Genomic DNA, 26,294 nt, shown 5'->3' with positions numbered 1-26,294 from the left:
AAGGACTGAAAGTTTAATGCTTTAAAACCAATCCATAAGTGAATTCCCCAAGGCCGCGGTAAGCAGACATTACACAGAGACCGAATACTCTGGATGAAAGCTGGAAGCTCTCGCCCTGCATTTTTACAGCACAAAACAAATTTTTACAGCAAGGTCTGAGTCACCGCTAGTCACCTCCTCTACAGGCATTTTATCATAACTAACAATAACGCTCCAGTACCTCAATAACTGGACATCCTGTACTTGCACGGAATCTCTGCACACTAATATGCAAGGAAAAGGCAATGCCTGACATGAATTATGTGCTGGACCTCACTAACACTAACAAGCTCTCAAGCAATGTACCAAACTGCTTCACTCCAGGATAACTTCACCTTGAAACCAGAGACAGCCCCTTGCAAAAGGCGGCACCACTAGCCAATTTATAACATCACAATAAAGCTGGGTTTGTGCTGCACATACAAAATATCTGTAAGTATAAAACCAAGGTACAGATGAGCTCACAAGTTTCACAGAGCTCCAAGATAAGTTTCCAAGGTCAGTACTTGATGGTAAACATTGTCCTGTGGACATAAAGTCAGAGCAAGTATAATTACCACTATGAAAAGAGAGGAGATAAGCATGTGAAGCAACACCCATGTACTCAGAGTAGCTACTTACACAGCTTCAGAGAGAGAAAAAAGATTGCCTGCACACTACATAAATCCCACAGCAGCCTGTTTTTTCTAAATTACTCTATAGGAAGGGAAAAAAAAAAACAACAAAAAATACACCTAAACCCCTCCCCCCCAAAAAAAAAAAAACTAAAAAAGAAAAAAAAAAATAATCAACACCAAAAGACAGATCATATGCCTCCTATCCTAGTTTAACAAGAAAATAAGAAATGGCAATCCACTCACAGGCAGAGATCTCTCAGTAAGACAGCTCTCAACCCAAGCCCAGAGCTCAGTGGCAAAGATTTCAAAATGAAAGTACTTGCATCGTATCTGAATAAACAAACAGCTCATCTTCAGATGGGAAACACCGCTAGTGAATATCTCTGCTACAAAAATTCAGCATCTATACTGCATGCATAGGTAAGTGCACACACACGTTCTGTGCTAGGTGATAAAGACACCTTTTCCCTCCAAACCTGATGAAGCCTCATCCCTTTGCTTCTTTGTAGCCCTACATCTCTTTGCTCAACTTTCTTCCTCCCCTTTCTTCTTCCGTCCACTTTAAAGTAGTTATGGAAACCAGCAAACACTCACGAGAAGGCTTCACCCAACCAGCAACCTCATCACGGGAACACTTGCTAAGCAGAGCTTTTGTTTTGACACTATGGAAATCCTGCTTTGAGTGATGCGGGGGTGGAAAGGATGGGGTGTGAAGGGGAGGGCAGGTCCTGCCCTTAGACAAACAACTATTTCAAACTGAAAAGTCTCCTCAAACACAGGAGGGAGAGCCAGGTGCCAGGACCCCAGCTGGTTCCCGCAGACACAAGTATGAGCTTTCCACCTAGGCCAGGGATAACCCAAGTGCACATCTCATTTTGTAATGCACACCAAAATCCTAGTGTCTAAATTCTAAAATAATGTAACACCTGCAATAGAAGTGGGATGAATATTAGCCTGTTTCTGAATGGCTGCAATAGGAAACCCACCTTCCAACTTGCTGCCCCAAATGCTTTTAGTTCTGTGCAAGAAAGATGCAAATAACACCACAAAGTTAAATTTGCAGCGGGGGAAGGAATGAACCAGACAAAAAAAAAAAAACAAAACCAAACCAAACCAAAACCAAACCCACAACAAAAAAAACAACCAACCAACCAAAGCCCCAACAAAACCCACAACTATACTCAACTCCTAAAATATTATCTTTGATAGAAAGCCGGTTTGTACTATTTCAGCCCTTCACCCACAAAGGGGTGCATGAAAATATTAACAGATCCTCACAAATCCTTACACAGAGATAATTTCAACACCAGGATTATTAATTGGGCAGCAGACTTCTACAGCAGGACCCAACCCACCCATGTCACTTTGCTACATACAAGCAAAACCCTCCATGAACACCACAACACACACTGTGCTCAAATCTTGCACATCTCTGTTTCTTGAATGAAGCAAACTCAGGTGATTTTGGGCTCTGGGCTCAGGTGGCAGCAAGCTGCGGCCATCATCTCCAACACAGCAAAACACACACAGGTGTTACACCTTGGGATCTGGGTCAGCCAAAGATAGGGCAGATCTGGAAGTAGATCCTTGTGTCCTCATGCAACCCCTGAGCTAACTGTTACTAAAGAGCATGAAATGACAGTTGCCTTCCTCTTGACACTATCTAAACCTCCTGGTATTTATATACAAACAACAGAAGACCTCCAAAGGAAAATAGATGAAACACTGAAAACAAGCCAAAAAAGTGGTTCTCCCCCTACAAGGCACAGAAATGGGGAGAGGATGCGATAGGGCAGAAGGATGGAAACAAAAAAATAAGGGGAACTAAATATTTGTTACATGCTCTGTGTTTTAATTTATTTTAACCAAGTGCAGGTGTTTTGAGGTGTTTTGGGTTTGGGTGATTTTTTTGGTGTTGCTGGGGTTTTGGGTTTCTTCTTGTTGTTTTGTTTGGGTTTTTTTTTAATTACCTACATTAAACACCTAGAAGTCACTTATTGTTAGAAACTCAAACTTGTGGTGAGCCTCTGGGAATCCAAGTAGAATGAAGATTAAAAAAAAAGAAAAAAGAAAGAAAAAAAAAGGAAAACAGAATTAGGGAAGTTTTGCCTACGGAAACTGAGGGCAATCTTGTGACTGATGGGTAACGCTGATCTAAAATGCATACTACAGCATATTTTGCCAAATCAGCCATGCACATTGGGTAAAACAAAGATGGCAGAAACTACAGTGAAAACAGAGCCTCACTGAAGGCTTAAATCGATCAACTGGTTTGGATTTTTTTAATATTTGGGTATGTTCCTAGACATGTATTAGTATCCAGAGCACAATAGTTGCTTCCTCCAAACTGATTTTCCCAGAGGTACAATTAAAGCAACAGAGAACCAAGTTTATGCACTCAGAATCCTAGCCTAGAATTATTTAAAATAATAAAATATTTCATTTAAAATACGGATATTTCATTCTTTATACCGTACTTCTGAAGTCAAGCACATTAGATTCAGATTAAAAAAAAACTTTTAAGCTGCAAGAGCTGAAATATAAATATCTGTATATATTCAGGCAAGATGCTGTCCTCTGTATTTCAGCTGTTACTACTCATAAACCCACACATAAGGCACACCCATCAACATTATTAAATTTCAATGCTATTACCCTTGTAAAACAAAACAGTTACTGGGTTTGTCTTTATTAAGTTTATATAACATATACTGATCCCTGGTCTGAAAGACATAACACCATAAATATTCAAAATAATTTCTGGTGTAAATAGTCCTAATTCAGTTCTTGAACACATAATCCTCCTCTTTCCAGCAATACCTGTTCAGAGTTGTACCATAAATCAAATATTTGGAAAATACAAAACTGTATGAAGGGAGGGAAAGCCTCTTATTGCACAGTCAGCCTAGAAACCAGAAAGCCAGGAAATGCTAGGGAGAAAAAGAAAACAATAAACAGCCACAAACACATTTCTGATTGCCAGTGAGTTACAGGTGTACAATCTCCATGATGGGAACTTGCCATACTAGAGCCAGATTACTGAAAATTCAGATGAACTGCCCTGGCATCTTCCTTTTGTGATTAACTCTACAAGCAAGAAAAAACATCTCGGCTCGCTAAACTGCAGCCACCTTCTTTACTCTCTTCACTGCCAGTTGCATAGATGCCAAATCTCACTGTTTGCAGTGGAGATCTGCCACTGTTGGCATTAACACTTCATGGCAAAAACATGCTCATGTTCATTCAGCAAAATCCATTGTGGCTGAAAGGACAAATCCTCCCCACTGCCCACTCCATTCATTTAGCATCTCCTTCTTTGAAAACCACAGTGCCAGAAAGGGACAGCAATTCCGTCCCTCTCTGTTCCCCTGTTCTAAGGGTCCCTATTTTTTTTGCCTTTTATAGGTAATTTCATGATTACTGCTTGGTGCTTCAGGACTGATGCTGCTGCCACCAAATAGAGAGATAAAGAAAGATAAAAACCTTGTATCTTGCTATCTGACTGTTCTGAAAATGATGAGTATTTCAACAACCAACTGAAAACCTCAGTACTAAGTTCCTCCTGCAGACATCCAATTACCCTACATTGTTTTCCTAGTGATACATTTGATGCATATGACATGTGCCTGCATCATGCTGTCCTAAGATCTTTATGGAAATGTCCATTAGCCACCCAGCAACTCTGGTTATGATTCCTGGGAGTATCTCAGGCAGGGTGTCTCTCCGCCATCCTTTCTTCTGCAGGTAGTGACTCCACTATCTGGCACACCAAACATGAAAGACTGGATGACTGCATAACAGATTCACATGCTGAACTGGTAGGTTTTGAACACATCAATTAAATCAGTTCAGAAAGTAACCTGCAATTCCAGCCAAACAAGAGAATCTCAACTCCAGGTACTGGGTAAGTACAACTAGCACGTATTCATATCATGGAAATTAGGTTTGGAAATATGTGCTACCTCCTCTTCTGCCACAGAAGAGATGGAGGAATCAGACCCAGCCTGTTACCATCAGCACAACTGCCCAGCTTCTAGCACTTCCGGCTTCTAGCAAACTTTGCTTACTAGTCTAAGCATTTTCTTTTAACTAGAAGGCAGCAAACCGAGCTGTATGTTACAAACTGTATGATGCACTTCCCCAAATCTGTTTCATTAAATTGGGCATTAGGCAGAAGGAGTTAAAGGTTTATAGCACAGTACTAGACATATTACCACTTCCATGATCCACCCCAACATAAGCATCCAAGGCCTACGTCACAGCGCATACGCTTTATTGAGCACATAACAACTGTAGCTCCCTGCAACAAACCATCCACACACTGCTCGCAGCAAATAAATCAAAATACTTAAGATAATTTCAGTTGGTTTAGAAAAGCTGCATCCAACTTTAAAAAAAAACAAACAAACCAAACCAACCAGCATTCTGTACCAGAAAGTAGAATTAACCATTGAATCAACTAAGGGATGCCTGTTGCTCCAAAAGGATCACTGAGCTGCTCTCCTGCAAAAAACAAGACTGGGCCTCATAGCTCAGGAGGACAAGCCCTGCTTGTTTACAGTGTTTGCAGCAGTGAGAAACTGCAGAAACCTGGTGCCACTATTCTTGTTCCAGCCACATAAAAAGGAATCAAAATAAACTGCAGGACAGGAAAAAAAAGAGGGAGAGGGAGAAGGATTTAAATCTGTGATCACATGCACACTAAAGCTTTCTGCAAGCAGATGGGTGAAGCCCAGATTAGTAAGGTATTAACAAAAGCAAGGCAGTAACGCCAATGAGATGCAGCTTGAAAATAGCTGAACTCTGACCTGCCTTACTGAGTGCAACGCAGCTCTCCTCTCCCAGACGGATTGGCGACAGCCATGAAGACATGGCTCTGCTGACTGATGGGAGCTCACAAGAGAAGTGGACCATATAGGAAAAAGCTGCTGAGGCTGAAGCTAAAAGCTGAATGGCAAAGTAGATAATGAAGCAGCAGCCACACAGGAGAGTGCAATACTCCTTTAAATCAATCTCCAGAAGCAACACGCAAAAGGCTTGCTGCAAATAAGCCCTTCCTGTAGGTAAATACTGAGAAGATGCACTCTCTTAGAGATGTCAAGCAGGATGCAATTTCCCTGTTGCATACCTGGGCAAGCAAGCAAAACAAGGGAATAACAATTACACTGGTATTTCTAGTGTACAGGGGCTTATCTGAGCAGAAGAGGGCTTCAGATGTTATGGTACTGCAGAAACTCATCTGATAAGGAGCCCTTGAGAGCAGGACACTGGTAAAACTCCATCCAGTCACCTCATAACAGGCTCCATGACTACACAGCACTCCCTTCAAGGCCTGGGAAATGTATGAATGACTCCTGAATGCATTAGTAAAGAGAATATTTTAAGGGTATAAAACCAATAAGGGTCAACCTGACATAGCTGCTGCTTTACCTACCCATCCCATAGTCAGACTTGCTCTACAGGACTATCCTTGAGGTGCACTCTGACACGCATTTTTGGGGTCAAACCCAAGAACACCTCCAGATTGATAAAACGTGGTACTTTAATAAGAGGCCATTAAAAAAAAAAAAAAAGAAGTAATAGTCCTCTATGTAGAAAGATCATGAAAATTCACCATCAGTCCTCTGGTAACACTGGTGCTGCTTCTGCAAGCAGTACAGAGCTGCTGAAATGACTACTGACAGGAAAAAAGTACTATTTTTGGAAACGATAAAGTACTGTGAAGTGTTCATATCAAAGATGTTAAACAGTCACAGTACTCTGCGTTTCGGGTTTGCTGGGTTTTTTGTTTGGAGTTTTTTTTGTTTGGGTGGTTTCTGTGTGGGTGAGGGTGGGGCTGCATTACCAGAGACTGCACAGAGCACAAACACACATGAAATTTGCTTTTAAAAGCATCATTTATCGGTCCTTATGCACTCCCAAAACTTTTCATTGGGTCTGAAAACACCTACATTCACCAATATTTAATGTGGGCAAGGGGATAAAAGTACCATGGCAGAAATCCCAATGAAATACACAGCTCACCTATGTAACACCACAATAGCACTGAAAAAGAGTGTATTATTATAGGTTTTATTTCACATCATTAGTGTAACAATGTAGAGACTTGATTTAATTTGATCCCAAGAAAAACTTTTACTGCTTTCAACTGGTCGTTGGCAGTCAAATTCCAAAAGCCTGACCTTAAAGGAAGAGCCCAGGAATTGCCATAAAGTACAGGCAAACGGCAAACACAACGGCTGGCACATGAACCAGTCCAGTCCAGATGCAGCACACACATGCACATGGGTAATGTGTTCCCAGCTGAAATGCAAGACATGCCACATGCAGCATCATGTGAATTAAGATTTAAAGGAGAAAACACAGAAGCCAGTGGCTAGAGCACAGCAGAAGGATACCACATCCCTATGTGTCATGGGAATTTCTCGCACTCCCCAGAAGGCACAACATGATCTGCAGGAGACAGGCTGTCAGCAGCAGGGCTGAAAGCTCTCCTCACTTTCTGGAGGAGTAAGGAGGAAGGAACAATACCTAGAAAGACCCTGAGAAAACATGGTACAGCCACAAGGGAGGGGAGCATCAAAGACAGCAGCAGCCCAAAAATCAGGAAACGTGCACTTCCTTAGTTTGCTAAAAGTCAGTTTTTGCCAAGTTACCAATTTCTGTACACTCTTCATTAAATAAAATATGAAGGGCAGGCAGAGACATAAAATATAAATGCATTCACTTCCATAAGCAACAGGCCCTATTATTGTACATGCTGCATAAATCATTAAGGACAATGGGACTTATGTCCCCTAATGGAGGGCACACAATTCAGGGTCAGCAGGCAAGGAACTTTCATATTAACAAGTGTTGCATTTATATTTGTGATCCACGCTGCCTACAAATAGCAGAAACCACTTAGGTTCATGTATTATTTAGTTAGGCCAAACAGGTAAAAGGCAGAATCAAACCTCAAGACAAACATCATGTGATTTTGGTGTGGACCTCCACCAAATATAACTTGCAATGGGATGGCACAACACTCACCAGTTTGGTAATTAAGCCAGAATGGCTGAAATGATCCTTCCAACAGACTTCTCTGCAAAGCTGCCTGAAGCAATGAGAATAGTGATGAACTGCCCTATTGAAACTGGTTGCTGTATCTGTTTTCCTGCACTTTACCATGCATGTGAGCGCAAACACGATGTCTTTACAATTTCAAGTGTTAGCAGGTGGAAGTATTGCTTTGGCAAATTTCCCTGGGGAAGAGTAATAGCTACCTGTAGAAGACTTGCCTCTAATCACTGCCTTTTCTTGGTATTTTTTATTTCAGGCAACTGACTGACATACTGTTGCAGTGCTCCTGTTTACAATGCACATCATCTTTCTCTTTTCATATTCGCAACATATGATTCAAAAAGCACAGCAGCTTCCAAACAACTGGCGGCTGGCACCTCGAAGTTCAATTGTGAAAACTGTATCCAGCTGAAAACCACCTTTCACCCTGAAAATTAGATATGTCATCTAAAATACTTTCAGACTACCTTTTTACTGCTCTGTATGTACAAAGTGGACTTGAGGTGGCCTTCAACTTGCAGCCAGATGAACGAATTCAGGGTGAAGACTGCGCTTGGCTGTACAAGCAGCTTCTCTAAGGACAGGACATGCAACCTTTCATAATACTCTTTTCTACCATATAGGCCTATGAAGCTCAACAGGTCCCTGATGAAGCTCCTGAAATAGCAGGTCTGCCCCAAGCACAGGGAAAACCCAAAGCTCACAGCTACCTCCTCCCCTGATTATTCAGAGGTTCATAGAATCATAGCATAGTCAGGGTTGGAAAGGACCTTAAGATCATCTAGTTCCAGCCCCCCTGCTGCAGGCAGGGACACCTGGCACTAAACCATGTCACTCAAGGCTCTGTCCAGCCCAGCCTGAACTGAACTGAAAGTCATCTTCATACCCAAAGTGATTTCTGAGTATAAAATCCCTTTTGCTTATTTTGAAAGGTACTTACAGACAGAAGCTACTCCCTATTTCAAAGCTCTGCTGGATTTATTGATGCAGACCCATGATTCATCACTACAGTAAGCTATAGGAGATTAACTGTATTATGCTGAAATCTATTAAAATCAAGGAAAAAAAAAAAAAAAAAAAATCAGGAGTATTCATCCCAAACTGACACCTAGGCCAAAACAAAAGTGTGAGTGCCCATGACCTCCAGCTTTTTTTCTCACTTTTCTTTTCAACAGCAGTAGCATCTTTCCTCCCTCCATTCCCCCATCACCAGCAGCTTGTTTCAGCCCTTCATGTTAGACCTTCCCCAGCCCAGCTGCACACACTCCAGATTAAAGGTCAACCAGGTTAGAAAATGGAGATGCTGCTAAAAGCAGGGCAGTGTGAAACCATCACCTGGAACAGAGGGCAGAGTATTTCAGATAACTTTGTGACAGACGGGCAGCAAAGCTGGCGGCCCAGTGAGCCCCAGCAGCCTCCTTGTCTTCCTCCCCTTCCAAGGGTTTTTAAAAGAAGGAAAATCAGTCTGAAAGGATGGCGAGAACTGTAAATAAATTATGGCCCTGTTCATCAATTAGATCAGCTGCACTGAAATGAGAGCCACAGCAGGCTCAGTAATCACTCAAAATAAACTCCTCTGACCAATCACTCCTGTGCTGATGGCTCAATTATGCCTGGGAAGACCGTTACAGAACATTAAACATTAACAAAAGCCTGAGCCTGTATTACATCTCTCCCAGATAAATCTAAATCAGTAACTGAGTGCTTTTAGCTTAAGTAATCCTGAATTACTGTATCAATTCTTTTCCCACCTTTTCCTCACAAATTACAGAAGCCAGACCACCACATACATGGAAAATGTTTGCAAACAGCCCCTTTGCTAGACAGTTACATTTTTATTATACTGGGAGAATATTTTCACCATTTAAAAATATATATGGTTTGGGAGAGGGTTGTTTATGTAAATTTAGTAGCTCAAATCAAAACAGGGGCAAACCGTTCTCCTGGCTTTATGAGGGTTTACTTTAACCCCCCTAGAAGTACTTCATTTCTCTAACAATCCAGTCCTTAGTAAACAGTTGCACCACTTATTTCTTCTGCAAAAAGAACCATGAAGACAAAAACACTCTTAACATAGCAGAGAGTTGTTTTCATTTCTCATTTTGCTTTTGCAATACACTGTTTGCCTTTCATAGCTTCAAGTTTAACAGGACTAGAGATACCCTTGCTACCTGCAGCGTCTCTTCATTATCTCTGTAACAGTACTAAAACAAAAATAAAGTTTCTTAAGGCTTGCCCAGGTCAGACCTTTGCTGTTGTAACCAAGATACACAAACACATTGCAGAAGTCTGAACAATGCCAGGATTTCACTGCGGATTTAGGTAGGGTGTGACTAGTTTAGAACAGATAAACCAAGTCCCCAAAGAAAAGCACGTGGCTGAGATTAAAATTTCAAAACACAAAAGAGATCAGAAATAATAAGGAAAAAACCCAAAGAGCTGGGAACAGTAGGAAACTAAAATTAAAGATGTACCAAAACTAACAAGCTGGTGGTCTTCCTATCAAGTCCTCCTCATCCTCAATGCTTAATACTCACCAGTCGCAAAGCATTGGCTTCCCAGTATAAATAAACTGGATTTAACTGAGTTCAACTTTTCAGTTTTTAAAGATGAATACAGTATAACAGTGTCAGCATTCTTCCAGGTGGAAAATGTGCTTGACTACTTAAGTGATCTTTTAAATTTATACATATCACTGGGACCAACAAATTTTTACTCCAGGTAATATGAAAAGCAGCCCAGTAACAAGGGGCAAAGCATGCTGAAATATTTTGAAACTTAGCTGAATAAAACAGGCTGCTTGTCTTCAGAATTTTAGTCCAGAGGCTTAAAGAGTAACTTCAATTCTTAAATTAACCTCTAGAAGAAAGAATAATTACAGTTTCACAAACAGAGAGGTAAAATTTGACTTTAATACCAAGCTCTCAATATGCTTTTATCTATAGCCTCTTGAAAAGAATAAATGTTGTTTGTATTCAAGTTATTTGCTCAGGTAAAGTGTTACACTACAGGTTTTCTGAAATAAGTATTATATACCTAAGTATTATTTAGCTATGTTTAAGTAACTGCTATTTTCCCTCCACCATGTCCTGTGCAAGGAATTCCCTGTACACATCCTGTGGTACAGAGCACTTGCTGGTTTTTAGGGTCCATCTAGGAAGGATATCTGGGATATCTGAAATTACCCTGGATACTTCCTTCTCCATCTAGCACTGAACTGGATTGTTCGCTGGTTATCAACGTGTGGCTAAACCAAGAGGAGCTCGCCTGAGCCAAGGAGCAACTTGAGAAATCACAATGTTCTCAAGACTGACAAAGAGTTAAAAAAAAAAAATGAAAGCAAACAAAAATAAACCCAAGCCCCCAAAACCAAAGACAAAAAAAAAAAGAATCAGGAAACAAACTTTTTAGTAAAGAAAATAATTGTTTCCTTAACTGGCTTTTGCCCTTATTTTATGAAAGGCAACAGAAAACATATCCAGACAAGTTACAAGGACCAGTGATAACCACAAGGAATAGCAATAAACACTGAGTGAAGAGCTGCTGACAAAGCACTGTATAATGGCCACTTCCTAAAAGCAGCTCTTAAAAAGCCTACTGCTTACAAAGCACACAATATATTTTATCCTTGGCTTGTCTGTTGATTACCTTTCTCCTGACACTTCACATGCTTACTGCAAAATAAAGTCTCTTATAAGACTGCAATATTATGACCAAGGAAGACATTTACATTTAGTAAGTGAAATTATAGCCTCAGTACTTTTTATGTGGGTTTTTTTTTCCCAACTACTCAAAGTCTCCCCATAAACTACCATAATATGAACAATTCAAACAGCGAAGTAAAACTCCTTTGCTCTTAACTTGGGTAGACTAATGTGAATTAGCTCAGCCCCAGCTAGAAGTGGCAGCATGCGTGCTGTAGCTGTGACTTTTAAAGCCAAGCTGAGCACACAGGAGAGCTGACATACAAAGTGCTAAGCTGCTTACCTGAATTCAGCTCCAACTCCTGCGCACCTGAACTTGGGTTACTTGCGCCAGCAGAGTTCAACAAGCCTTTTCTTGGAAGTATCCCCTCCCTTCTGTCTTGTATCCCCACCCTCCTCCCTTGTGCTTGGGTGACTGCATGGAAAAATTGCTTTTCCTAGTTTTCTTCTGGGCTGTGTGGACAAAGCAGCTGGCTGCGCAGTCACAAGAACATAAGCAAGTCCTTTCCCTTTCGGTGGCAGCAGCGAGTTGTCAGAGCAGCTTGGCTGTATGTTGAAACCCTACCTCGTTTCCTAATCTGCCTTTCTATTATTAACCAGTCATTTTCCCCACCTTCTTTGCCATGCAGACAGCTGCAGAAGGCAGCTGGAAACAACCGAGTACTCCATCAGGCTAATTTTCCTGGAAAAAAAAACAACAAACCCATCCACAGGCCAGTGACAAGTGCACAAGGGGCAGCAGAGACAGTCTCAAACGCTATCCTGAACCCCTAGCACAAAGTACCTGAGAGGGAACAGAACTGAATTCCTTTTCCCTGTCCCTCATGGCCACAACAGCTCTTACTGAACATGGAGCTTGTCGACCTGGTTGTCTGAAGGACTGCTGCTGTCTTGGTTGTCTGAAGGGCTGCTGCTGTCCAGGCTGGCTCTCCCAGGAGAGAGATGCCTTCTGCAAGCCAGCATTACCACGTGATACAGCATTTGCGAGCACTTGCTCCACTAGAGACTCCTCTGACAAACTCACATCTCTTGGGGAAATGTCTGGATTTGTATTCTCCTCCAGGTTTGGGCATCTCCTTCGGGTACTTGATACTAGGTGTAACACAGACACGCAGGAAACCCTGAATTCTCTCCTCACATGGTAGGACAGCTTTACAAAGCTCAGCTTTTAAAAGATAATGTGCAGCCACCCTGTAAAGTTAGACAAGCAAAAAGGGCACTTTCCCGAGCAACAAGAGCAGTTTTGAGTTTTCACCGGCACATGGAAACCTGGGGCTGTGTAAAGCACTGAGCCATGTGGAATAGCACAAAGCAGGCTTTTGGTTTTGGGATGTGTTGTTTTATTTTTCCTTTGTGTTTATGTTGGTGGTGGTGGTTTGTTTGGGGCGGGGAGGCTGTGTTTGTTGTTGTTTTGTTTTTTTTAGAGGTCCAGGTTTCAAGACTGTGCTCTCACAAAGGTCTCACAGGACCAGCTATGCTCAGGAAGAAAACCAAAAATCTCCTTGTAGGACCTTTGGCATTAGACAGCCAGGCTGAGAACTTGGCACCTAAAACAACACAGCTTAGGGTACGCAAAGCCTAACTCCAATGTCAATTCAGGGAGCTTAAGAATTTAGCTGGAAGTTTTGAGTCATGGTCTTGGATGTAGACAACAAGAACAGCTTAAGCCCTTCTTGAGCTAAATCCTTTCTCTTTTGTTCAAGTAACAACTTTAATCACTGCAAATGAGGCTCCTTTTGCTGTTCTCCATATGATGTGTTTTCATATGCTACATATTTTCTGTATATTTGAGTTACCTGCACATATTTTCTGTACTTCAACTTACTTGCACAAAATAGGCTTATTGCAAATGCAGACAGGCCTTTACAGATTATAAGTATCAAATGCCTTGGAGAAATCAATTTCCTATATGCCTACAGAAACAGATGTCAGGCAAAACAGAAGTCTGGTGTAGAATTAAGCACAGCTAGACCCACAGCAAATCTTCCAAGCTCAGACAGGTTTTAATCCCAGAAAAGAAAGATGCTGAGCAAAATAGCCCATCAGCCCTAAACCCATTTAAAATTAAGTTTCATTAAATGAGTTGCAGCATTTACAGGTATGCATGTGGCAGAAACTGTCGTGATTCAGCAACTGCTATGCTGCTGCTGTGGCCAGGGGAGAGAAACCCCACGATGAACACAATGGCCCATATCCACACTCGGCACAGGTGGCAGATAGGTATGAAAACCTGTTCCTCACTACACACACCAGCAACAGCCCAGGAAAGTACACTGCTCTTGTCAGTCTGGGGATAACCACGCATCTTAGTCGCTGGTTTCTGCAAAAATCTTCCTGGCCTCAAGTTTAATGAAGAGCTGAATACTGATTCCCACCTCAAACTGCTTCACAGAACAAGCTTCTTGCTCACATGAAATAAAAGCATCACCTACCTTGGGTTTCTCCAGCACGACAACAATGCATGAGCTGATCCCACCAAGCAGCCTGGCATGCTTGGTTCTTCCCCTCTGCCTTAGCTGTACCTGCTCTCTTAGGAAAATATTCTTTATGCATGGGGAGGTGGTCCTCTCCTGTTCTTAATCCACTGAACTAAATTGCTTGATTAACCAGTACAGAAATCACAACAGCAGCAAATGCCCACACATGAAACCAAGATCTGCAAGTAACTTCACTTCTCACCTCTGGAAAAAGGGAGTTTCAGAGGTCAAAAGCCTCTTTAGCAGCGTTTACAAGAACTGCCACCATGCGCTAATGATTTACCAGACGGTACTCTAAGCAGGTATTTCATAAGAGCATGTTTTGTTATGGTCTGCTTTCCTGCCTTCATTTGCACAACCAAATCAACATGCCTACTTCACAAAGGAAGTAGGCATGGTATTACTTATCAAGAAGAATTTAAAGATCCTCTAAGCTTGCTTACCCCATCCTGCTTTAGAAAACAACTTTCTTTATATATATATACACATACACAAACTAAAAAACAATGCCTGAAGTAGCTCTTCTATACGTATGTATATCTGCATAAACACAAACATATATACACAAAAATACACAAAGAGATGAGCTACTACAGGCACAGGGGTTTTAATTTCTTCCCCAAAAGTTGAGTAAAAAAAAAAAAATCTGATCAAAGCATTCAGTTCAGAAGAGATTCACAGTGAGGAGAAAAGGCATCTATGCCAGAAACACACAAATAAGATCACATACCATGTAAACACCGAGCTGTGTACCTAAGAGCTTAATGATAAAGTTATATTCCTCCATCTGAAGCATGTTCAGCTCATCAAGAGGATTTCTGTGTTTCCCCATGACTACTTACTGTGTTCCTTTACACACCCAGGGCCACCCTCCTCTAAAAGCAAAGTATTCACATTTTGGGGCAGTGGGTGACACTGTAACACATGCATATCAGCACAGTTGCTTTGTACAGCTGCTAAAAAAACTCAACAATTTCTTGCTCTTCTCTCTGTTGCACTCACTGCAATTGCCCTGGGGATACTGGCAGCTAATTAAGGAGGGGTTGGGAGACATGCCCAAGATGGCAAAAGGGACAGCAGCTTGTCCCTGACTTTTTGTTTCTGCAAGCCAGCATCACTGCCAGGACAGGTAACTCTGATTACCTCGTACTGGTATGTTGCAAACAAAATCTCCAAACCTAGAAACCATGGAGAGACTTTACCATGCCTCAATGTCCAGCCACAGTGAGATATGAACCTACTTGACAGAGACATGCTGGACTCTGGACATAATTCAGGGAAACAAGACTGGGGTACTCACCAGCCATGTAACTGCTGGCCTGGTTGCTGGCAGCGTGGCTGGCTTTAAGGGGAAGTGAGGGGAGGGAGGAGAACCACAAGCCTGAGAGTCACCTTTATAAATAAATAAATAAATAAAATGCCCAAAAGCCGTATTTTAGATCTTACTGTTGTATCTGAGTACTTCTGCTTGCTTCCAAAACACAAGCCCTGGCGCTTCACGAACGGTTAACATGCCTCTTAACTGAAATGAGATCATTCAGAGCCAGAGAGATACTCACCTATGGAAATCAGGCAGCAGATAACAGCAGCCAACTTTTCCTCTTCCCAGCTACCAGCCAGACACGATGTTTATGGCAAGAGGAGAGGGAGACAGCAGCGACGCCTCTGCAAGCGGAGGCGTCTTACAATCCCTCCGCTGCTTCAGCAGAGCGACTCCCGGACCTGAGGTTCCCGCTGGCGTCTCCTTCGTGAGCCGAACTTCCTTCAAATTAAAAGTTGCCTTTCAACTTTCCCGGCACAGGCAGGGTCACGCCAGGCTCCGCAAGTACTCCTCTCCTCCCTGCTCCCCAGTCCCGCACAGGATGCGCCTGGAAACGAAAAGCACGAGAGATAAGCGGTCCAGCAGCGGCCACGAAGCAAACGCCCTCCTGCTGCCGCCGCTCCCTCCCCGGCCATAGTGTCTCACCCCGCCGAGTGCGTCAGCAGCGGGCGAGAGGAGGAGACAGAGGAGGAGGAGGACGGACGGGAGCACCAGCCCCGCTGGAGGGCTGCAGTTTCCTACAGCTGCCGGCGCAACGCCTCGCAGCAGCTCTGGGTTTTACCAGCAATGTAACAGCTAAAACATGAGGAAATCAAATCACATAAATTCAGGTCTAATGATTCTTAATGTGTGCAAGTGACTCAAAGCAAAGCCTTGTATTAGTATTACTTTTGAAAGCCTCAAGATGACACTGTGAATCTGTGTCAGTGCAAGGAGAAAGAATTCAGTTTTCCAGTATATATAAACACGAGATGTTAAGTCCCCCCCTAAATAAACTCCACAACAAAATACCACACTAAAACTAAGCAAAATAACAAATTCACCAACCTTGCAATGAAGTTTTTGGCCACATCCCACTGCTGCCAGCAGCGGCAGAGCCCCTGATTGGGCAGCATCACTAGTCCCCGGGGGCATGCATTCAGCCTTTATCCCAAAGATGAACCAAGGACTAGAAACATATAGGACCAAGAAAGCTACCTCCTGGCAGAGATGAGCTGGTAAGGAAGATGTGAAGCATCTCCAGTGAGCATGACAGGGAGTGGAGGATATCTACTGGCTGCTCCCCTTGGGACAGCAGGGAGGTCCACATTGAGTACAAAACCACAATACAAAGCAGGCTGAAGCCATATGTTGGAAAGACTGATGATCTGAGCAGCACTAGCAGAGTGTTTTCCAGCAGCTTGCATGAGAGCAAGGACTCTATGCAGTCCACTGGCTGCTGCATGCAAAAGAGATACTGTCCAGAAGTGAACTCAGAGGCATATAAAGCAGCCTGTTTCCACTCCAGAGATGAAATAGAGGGGAGGAGGAAACAGACACTGGTATTAACACATAGTAGCACCTGAACATCCCTAGAGAGGCAACCTGTTGTCAGTAACACTGAGGAATCTGCAGGGCCACACGGAAGAAATATAGGGTGGAAAAGTCTTTTCTGAAGCCACACAGAAAAATCCTTACATACCAATCTTGTCATAGAGAAAAGAAAAAACAAATGCTTTTAAGGAGTAGTTGGTTTGGGTTTGTGGTTTTGTTGTGGTTTTTTTTTTTAATATACACATGCTCCCTGAGTATAGCCCACCAGTCCTTGCTCCTAAGACATGTAGACAGCTACATATCAAATCCAACATGTTCATGAGCACCTCTTCCACAAAGCCAAAAAGCCAAAACAGTCCATGGGTTTGTCAGTAACCTTCAAATACTGGTGAGGACATGGGTGGGGAGAAGGTTTTGGTTAAGGACCCTGAACATCAAGTTGTATGTCTGCAAGCGCCAGTTCAAGGAGAACACAGTCAGCATTCTGTTAGTCAGAGTACCCACTCAATTCAATTGCCTTTAATTAATTTTCTAAGTCTTTTGTTTTAAATATCAACAAAAAAAGCAGTTTGATTAAATGGTCCAACTTGTTCCTTTCTCAAATAGTTTCTTTCCTAATTAAGAATTAAAAACCATAGACTCATTCTCCTTCTCCTGCAGATCATCATTAATATGGGAGATGGTAGATTCCAGCTGAAGTGAACCAACCATCCATCAGATTTCCTTTTTCACAGCTCTTTTAGGAAGGATCTTAACTGTTAAACTGTACCTCCAGAAAGCCAGAGACAAGTCCAACTCAGCCCATTTTATTTAAAAGCTGAGGAGGAAATGCTGATGAGGCACTAGTGAGCTCCCTATGCCTTTTCCCCCCCAACAGTTTTAAAGTAATTGAGCTCTGTAACGCAAAACAGATGCATCTGCCCAACCTCGTCCTACTTTCTAGGAGGGATTCTGGAGCTGAACTGGTAATTACTCAGCACCTGAAGATTTCTTACATGTAATTCAATTGGTACCAATTCTGTAAACTCCTTCCACTGAGCATATATATGAGGAATTAAAGTTTTAATTAGGAGACACAGTACAGGCGTGTAGGCGACACTTAAGTTTACTCTGGACCATTACAGACATCGTGGGACAGCTGAAGTCACCTGGTGAGGACAGAGGCCAACTTAACTACTTACTTCTTACAATAAATGCATTCATATTTTACAAAAATGTCCTTTTATTAATCCAGCAGATCTTATCTTGCATTCCCCCCCCCCCCCCGACTCCCCATACAGTGATCCACAACTGTATGGGTTAAGTGACCTCAAGGCATGTAATGAAGCCAGCCCTGTTTTCCCACAAGTAAGGTGGGGCCAGAAGGGAGAAGAGATGACAGTTTGACAACTATTACAGGTACTTAAAAGTGAGCTTTGGGAACACCTTTTCAACATGTTTAATCATTATGCATTTAAATATTGTATGTGTCCAGACAGATACAACTTAATACCTGATAAAGCCCTAAGCACATAAAAAGAAATACTTAAATTCTTCCAAAGTACATGCAAAGGATTTGACCAGGACATATTTAGCCTAAGGGCTAAAATGGAGAACAGCCTGAACTGATTACATAATTTTCTTTCTATAGGTCTGAACATCTGGGAATGCTGCTCTCCGTTTCATGGCTGCTGCTCTGCTTCATCTCCATCTTCCCATATCATGCTTCAATGTGAGGATGACTATCACCATAAAAATGCCTGAAGAAGAGAGATGACCACCAAATGTTGAGCTGCTTGTTTCATTACTGATGAGAACATGAGCTATGTGACATAACAGTAAATTTAAGATTGACTGCTGGCACCTAAGAGAAATAGCTTCTACCAAGCTTCACTGCTAATGTTTCTTGGTAATTCAAGAAACACAGGCACTGTCAAGAGAGCAGCCTTCCAGCACCTACAAGTACAACTGATACACAGAGAGTGGCTTTACCTTCTCCCGTCACTGGAGCAAGAAACATCATAAACCAGTGACAACTTCTAAAGCAATGCATTTCTTTCTCCTTAAATTAGTAAGCAGCTGTCCCTCCAGTGCAAGGATTTAAGGAAGGAATACATGCTTGCCTTTTCAGGAAGCATTTCTACAGGACTCAGAAAGGAGGCATGTGGCTTGCTGGCTCCTGAGGACCACTACCAGCACAAAAGTGGGTACAAGTTCAAAGACCAATTACCAATTCTTAGGATCAACACCTATCAGAGAAGACACATTCATATTGCTTCACATGAGCATTATAAATCCATACATCCACCACACATATCCCAAGAACCTTTTAAGCTTTGGTTGGTTGGTTGTGGTATTTTTTGGTTGTTTGTTTTTTTTTTGGGGGGGGGGGGGGATATTGTTCATTTGTTTGGGGCTTTTTTGTGTTTTATTCCTTCAAGTAACTTGATTCTGGTCACTGATATAACAGGGGAAAAAAAAGTTGCTACAGCAGCATTAAAAGCTACTTTAACCTCCATTTGTTTCAAAATGCTTTAAAACATCACATTCAACAACAACTCAAGCACAAATTTTTAAAAATGATTAGAAACAGCCAATTCATAGTGAAGCTATCTGGTCTTAACTACAATGCTCATTTGAGAGGATACATTAGCAATTGCACTGTTTGCTATAAGCCTCAAACCTTCTACTTAGCCTTTAGAATCACAACATGCTGAACAATCCATGCCATTCTAAAATTGCTGCTTATTACTCTTTCAGCACTTTCACCCCACAAGTGACCTAGTTTATAGCAAACTCACTGTGCAATCTGTTACACAGATTTCTCCAGAGATGCTGTGAATGCAACAAATCCTGTTGCTTATATTTACATCAAGCTTCTTATTTCTTCCAGCTCCTAACTGGGATTTTTTAACCACCTTTCTTAAGCTGAAATGTCTTCACAAACAAAATCTTCACACACAAAATTGAGGACATTGCTATGTTTTGAACAGCTCTGGCAGAGACTTCCAGCACATCTGCATTATGATCCAAAAATGAAGCCCTTTTTATTAAAGATCAAAAATCAGTCATTGCGAAAACAAACCTGTTCTGGCCATCATGGCTCCACCATATCTTTCGCAGGTTTTCAACCAGCAAATATATATTTTCCTGTTTGATATAACACATTATCTTTAACACCAGAAGCTTAAAAAAAAAGGCACAGTGTACACTCCCCCAATCTATTACCTTTCCTACCGAGAAATGACCTGAAATTTTATTACATCTATAGTATAATAATTTATTATTACTACAGCTGTATTACAGCACTAACAGCCATTACAACTTCTTATGTGCAAGGCTGTTAAGAATGGGCAGTTGCTTTTCAAACTGAAAAAAAAGTCATTAAATTTACTGTAATGAGGTTCTGATATATACTCAAAATACTAAAAGGTTGAGTCTAAAATCTATGAAGTATTAATAAAAAATTTTCCAGAAATGCCAGGTTAAGTGTTTAGGTGTATCAAGCACAAAGAGTGGTTCCAGGGTACAGATGTACTCATCAGCTCCAGCAATTAAGTTTCCAGAGAGAATGCTGTGTCATGTAACTTGTGACTTGTGGAGCAACATCTGGAGGAAACCACACTTCTTTTCCTATAAAAAGCTCAACCTGCTTTTGATTTTAACCAAATTACCTGAACAAAAAAATCTTTCTTCCAACAAAGGAGCTAATTTCAGCATCGCTTGTGTGAGCATGCGTACAAGGACAAAGGTGTGCTTTAAATCACTTGCAAAGAGGATGATCATGCAACTTGGTAGCAAACCACTGTCTTCTGGAAACATCCCCTGCTCCTCCTTCAGAAGTGAATTAAGAAACATGTCATGTTTTATTTGAACGCATGTTTGTACTTTGACCTCAAATCAGTTTTGCAACCTCTCAATGCTTTGGCTGGCTAACCAGCTCCTAGGCAGCTCCCAGTTCACTCCACTTCCGCATCTGACCCTAAGCACAGTCACAGGACTCTACCATGCTGCAACAGCTCTAATGGGTCACACATACACATGCATCCCTGTGCACTCACTGTGACTGAAACCCATAAAAAGGATGGCAGAAGTATCAGTGGGATCCCTGGACATCCACCAGGACATGAGACCTTTTGCTACTGATGAAACGATCCTCCATGCCACTTGTGTTGTCCAAGCCATGGAAGCAGGTTAAATCTCTGGGGTTGTTATCTAATTGGCATCATCTTTCTAAATGGATAAAAATCAGTCATTTTGCTCATCACATGTGCTTCCCTGGGCTACAAGGTGTGTACACCCTTCTCCTGGTTAAACACCATCGGCTGCCCTTTAGATAGAGAAGAACTAAGATCTTCTCATTAGCAGCTTTGCCATTAGAAGCTAGGGCTGCTTTACAAAGTCAAGCTCCCAGCACCTCTCCAGAAGCAAGAGTAGAGAAAAACAAGGTAGCACACTGTTACTGCAATTCAGTTTCATACAGGAGATGTGCAATCAGATACCAAGTTGAAAACATGTGTTTAATACCACTGGGATCACATTTTAACCTAGAAGAGTGAAACTTTCCGTAAGAGTAAGATATAAACAATACCCCCTTTTCAAACTCACCATCTCAACTGGAAGTGCATTTTGCACACAGCAGGGTGTTATTCACACATGACTATATGTCGCATCCAGCTACAGCACTCCCAGCTTGTGAAGTGCCACTCCTATTCTCTGTTCCACTTAAGTCTCATTATCCAGCTGTGTCAAAATGCTCTGGTTAAAGTCACTGCCTCAGAACATCAATTTGGTTGTATTTCTTCCAAACCCCAAATTGCAACCCAAAGGCCTCTGTTTACAGAAAGGCAACAAATACTGTAATGGGACACAGATAGGTAGCACCACTGATTTTTCCACCAAAGAGTTAATTCCTTTGTTATTTGTCCCATATCTTGCTACAACATTGCTGGTTTTGTATACCAGTACTTTGGCACCTATCAGCTGCTCTGGCTTCTTTAAAGCTTTTGACAGATCTAGGTGGCCTTACCCAGAAACACAGCATGTAGTGATGGATGCCAGTTGCTGCTGTCATCCAAGAATCAATCAAGAACCTTTCAGGAAAATACCCTTGCTCATTTTAAGTATGGCTGGCTGGATATAGCAAGTCACTAAATTATTATGCATAAACGGAGCCAAAATATCCATACTTGGGTACTGCAGTCACTGCAAGCAAAATACTTCTCCTTTCACTAAAAAAAAAAAAAAATAAAAAAAAAAATGAAGGGAGTTTTATACTGAATTTACTGAATTTACAATTCATGAACTCATGGTACCACCGATTTGTAGGCCTGCCCAACAATCGCTATATTAAAAGGTTTAATATTGTATACAAGGTTTAATATTGCACTAATGCTGATCTTTACGCCAAGGAGGAGCAGAGACAGAAGACTTGGTGATTTTCTCCCCATTTCCTCTATTTTGCAGCAGCAGCACTGTACCCTTCTTCAAATACCAACTTCAAGCTCTGCTGATGCTATCTCTTGCTCTTCAAAGAAAGACCTAAAAGAAGCCAACACCTTCCAGCACAATCAATAGCTTCATAAAAAAAAAAAGGAAAAAAAAAACCAAAACCACGCCCCCTCCAAAAAAAAAAACCCTGAAGAAACAAAAAAACACAAAGGACACCCCCCCAAAACAAACAAAATCACACACACACAAAAAAAAAATATCAAAAAACCACACAAACAAAAATAAAACCCCAAACAAACAAAAAACCCAACCAACCAACAACAAAACCACAATAGGTGGCCACGTTTCATGCTAAAAATCAACAACAGGTCTCCTGGGTGTGGAGGGCTTTTTTTTTTCCTGTTAAACATAAACTAACCCAGTCTCCACATCCTGAGTATTTCTTTGCACACCATGAAGATTCGCACAAAACACAAACCAGAGAGAAATCCAACTCCTTAATTTGCAATATGCTTTTGCAGCACCTCAGTAGGACATTTCATTATCCCAAACACACAACCTGTATCTGTTGCTCATGCAATGACCATCTTCTTTCTAGTACCTAGGTAGCAGATCCGGAACAACATACATGCTACTCAAAGCCTCTGAAGATAAAACACAAGCCAGCTATCAAATAATCACTGCTTCTGTCTCCCCCCCCCCCCCCCCCAAATCAGAGTATTCACAGGCTAAACAGCACTGATTCAGACCTATTCACCTATCCAATACCTTATTTATAAGCATGATGTGGATTAATACTGCAAATTAGGGCTTCAAATATCTACTTTCTCCATCCTACGGGCAAAAGGAACAACACTTAAAGAGACAATAAGGAGCTATTTGTGAGGACCACAGGGTGTTTTATTCCCAACATCCTGTGTCAGTGGAATGGGTATTATCACTCCTTTACACATGGGTGAGCCATGTGATCCCTTCATTGCAACACACATCCTCCTCTTGTTACATAGTGAGTGCTACGAGTTTACCAGGGTTCAAAGGATGACCAGACGAATTCAGAGCAGTAAAGGAGAAATGACGCTCAGGAAGCCTGAGCCATTCATCACTAGAGGCTCAAAGAGCTTACTGGGGAAGTGTGTTTATATATACCTCCTTAGGACCCTCCCAACAAGAAAGGGGAACATACAGCAGTGCCAACACAGGCACAAGCTGGTTTTGGAATTAACTCAAAATCTAACTGTACTTACATGATCCAACTGTGATAAAAATATTCCCAAACCCTATTTTCAGGCACTGGCCCTTTACACCTTGTTTTTATAACCTTAACCTCTTTGATGTATATGAGAAACAAGAAAGGATAAAGACCAAAGTGCTCCCTGCTTAGCACAGGTTTTGTGCTCCAGGCCCCCGAGGGCTGGCTGTCCCATAGGGCAAGCATGTAATGCTTCTGGTGGGAAGCATCACTTGGAGAAGCAAAGGGACAGAACACAAAATACGGCAAGGTAAAAAAAAAGAAAATATTAGAGATTGTTACAGAACACCAGCACTACCTTCTACTTCCATCTGCTTGTTTCAAGATAGGACCTTTGATTCATTTATGGGTTTTCCCTCTGGTGAACACACCAGACTGGGAAGTAATTTCCTCTAGTTCAATTTATTCCTAAAGGAAGTACAAGCATCAGCTCTCCGTAAGCATTAAAAATGACAGCCTGGTATTTCCACCAGGACCATTAAAACTCTGCTTCCTTGTATGTGTATGCCCCCAAAAGATCAGCATTTATGGAAATCCCAATTCATGGCACTTCTTACACGTGCGCTTTCCTACAAGCACCTGCCTGACTACAACACCGAGCACCAGCTTGAACATGGACTTGAAAGAACTTCATCCTGCTCCCACCAAAGCCAAGTCTCAGCAACCTTGACCACAAAAGGCACTGTGCACCCACGGCAGAAGCTGAAGCCCATTTTCTGGCACATCTTGAGTTCTGCTTAGGTGCAGCATACATCTACATAGGATGAGGCTTGATGCATATCAATTTCTCAGTCTCTTCGGGAGTTATGCACTTTAGAAGAATAAACACACAGAGATTTGATTTGCAAGTAAGCAGCAGATTTCATGTCAACTCATTTTCTACTGATATGGTTAGCTTTAATGACCAAGGATATGTCCACAACCTATACATAGCCTTACTAGAGAAACTACTGGGAGTTCTCTCAATACTAAAAATCCACAGAAGTATATTTACGTTGTAAATATACTATGCTGCAGCATACACAGAGCAGCAACTTCTGAATCAAGCCATGGCCAAATACCTTCTCCCTGGCATTCATAAAATACATTTTGGCTTGCATTTACTGTGTTTACACTTGCATTTCTTTTCTTTAGACCAGTCACAACAGAAAGGCTACATACATCTTTTGAAAACCTACACAGGAGACCAACACAGCACTGAACCTAATTAGTACTGATCCTGCAAGTCCCTGTATGATCAAAGCATAAACGATATCCTGCTGCCTCTTGTTTATTCCCAAAGGATTATGCAAACTCAGAAGTATCTGGAGCTGACTCTGTGCAAGCTGGGTGGAGTAGATGTGCATATCTAATTGTAGACACCACCATCCTTCCTGTGCTCTCAGAATCCTGAGTCAAAGAAACCGCTCATTTCTTTTTAAAGACCTTTCTTAACTACTCCCAAAGGATGACGTTACTTGGATATTATTGTGTTGCAAGCTATGATTTCCTAGAGTAAGGAATTAGTTTCTTCCCAATCCACACATGAGAGAACTAATCCAGAACAGTATTTCCACAGACCTTCCGCTGACTGTTTAATGTTGTGTTTCATAAAAATCCATCAGAAGTTTTACCCCTGCAGTTACAGTTCACAAGAACGCAATTCCATAATGAGTTTAAAATATCTAACAGGGACTACAAAAGAGTAAAGGTAAATACCTGAGCTTTCTAGAGAGGTGGACTTGCTTCCTTTCCTGTTTATTTATGCAGTAACTGTTAGATTTGCTTAGTGATGGGCCTTATCTGCAAAAAAACAGCGCTCACACATGCTCAGCTTCACACTGTGCTCTCAAAAAACCTCAAGTCTTTAAGTAGTGTTACTTTCTGTGTCTTCTACAGCTCACAAGTAGCAAGAAGTGGCAAAGGAAGCTTCAGACCTCATAAAACTTGTACTTAAACCAAACAGGCCTTATTTTGCAAACCATCTTACAAGCAGAATATAGATTATTCAATCTACATCTTGACAAAATTATCATCCAAATTCATTATTTTAGATTTAAACTGAGCACATGTCGTGGTTTAAGCCCAGCTGGCAACCCAGAACCACACAGCTGCTCACTCACTGCCCCCCCATCTTCGCCCCGCTCCCAGAGGGATGTCCTGCTGAACCCAGGACAGTACAATAAAAACAGAAAGTCTTGGTAAGGTTTTTGAGAAGCCAGACCTCCGAATTGCTTAGAAAGCCCAAGATGAGTTGAAATTCAATTTTACCATACTGAATGTAGTGCAGTAACAATATTTGGAAGGTGAGAAGAAAAAGCCTGTCTGCATCACCTATGTAAAGCACTGTAATTTTCACTTTGCAGCAGTACCTTTCAGATGTGTGTGAGAGGGGACAAGCAGTCCCTGAGCACTGATGCTGTGCATGCAAGCACTGATGAGATCCACTCTTGCAGGATTATCAAAGAAACATTGTCTTTAAAAGTGTTCATCAACTTGTTTCAGAGGTCCTATCTAAAATACTAACCCAGTGTTTAACACCTCTGCCCTCAACACAACACTGTAATTGAAACTCACAGTTTTGTGTGGCTGTTTGTCACTGGGTTAAACAGAAAAAGGCCTCTTTCCTTCACAGGCTTCCTGTCCTTCCCAGGTGGTAATTTTCTATGACTTTTTACAACCCCTCCCCCCTTCTCACTAAGAGGAGAAGAAAGGAACACCACCTTGTGTGTTTGGTTTTGGTTTGGCTAAGAGATTGCTTTCAAAGTGAACACTCCTCCAACATCAGAGGGTATAGAGTAGCTAATGCTAGAAAACAGTTCCAGGCACTTGAAGGACAAGAGGGTGATCAGGGTCAGCATGGATTTATGAAGAGGAAGGAGC

The 26,294-nt window shown here is 41.7% G+C and overlaps 1 protein-coding gene across 6 annotated transcripts in view; it reads right to left on the bottom strand.

The window, feature by feature from the left end:
* The window catches only part of SGMS1 (sphingomyelin synthase 1), a 99,237-nt gene that overhangs the window by 20,656 nt on the left and 52,287 nt on the right, over positions 1–26,294 (bottom strand). For 3 of the 6 annotated variants that reach the window (XM_061446778.1, XM_061446786.1, XM_061446794.1), the window contains one exon: positions 15,459–15,767. The exons of 2 other annotated variants lie outside the window; for them this stretch is intronic. The gene's annotated coding sequence lies outside the window, so the exon portion shown is untranslated. Of the gene's footprint in view, positions 1–8,662; positions 8,734–15,458; positions 15,860–26,294 lie in introns of those variants that run through there. One more of the 6 variants, XM_061446803.1, reaches the window with a different exon arrangement.

The sequence above is a fragment of the Pezoporus flaviventris genome, unplaced genomic scaffold (assembly GCF_033815535.1).
Source record: "Pezoporus flaviventris isolate CSIRO_AGI_PZ_B2104156 unplaced genomic scaffold, CSIRO_AGI_Pfla_v1 ptg000001l, whole genome shotgun sequence".
Lineage (NCBI taxonomy): Eukaryota > Metazoa > Chordata > Aves > Psittaciformes > Psittacidae > Pezoporus > Pezoporus flaviventris.
The sequence above is the reverse complement of the archived record's forward strand: the minus strand, read 5'-3'. Positions and strand labels throughout refer to the sequence as shown.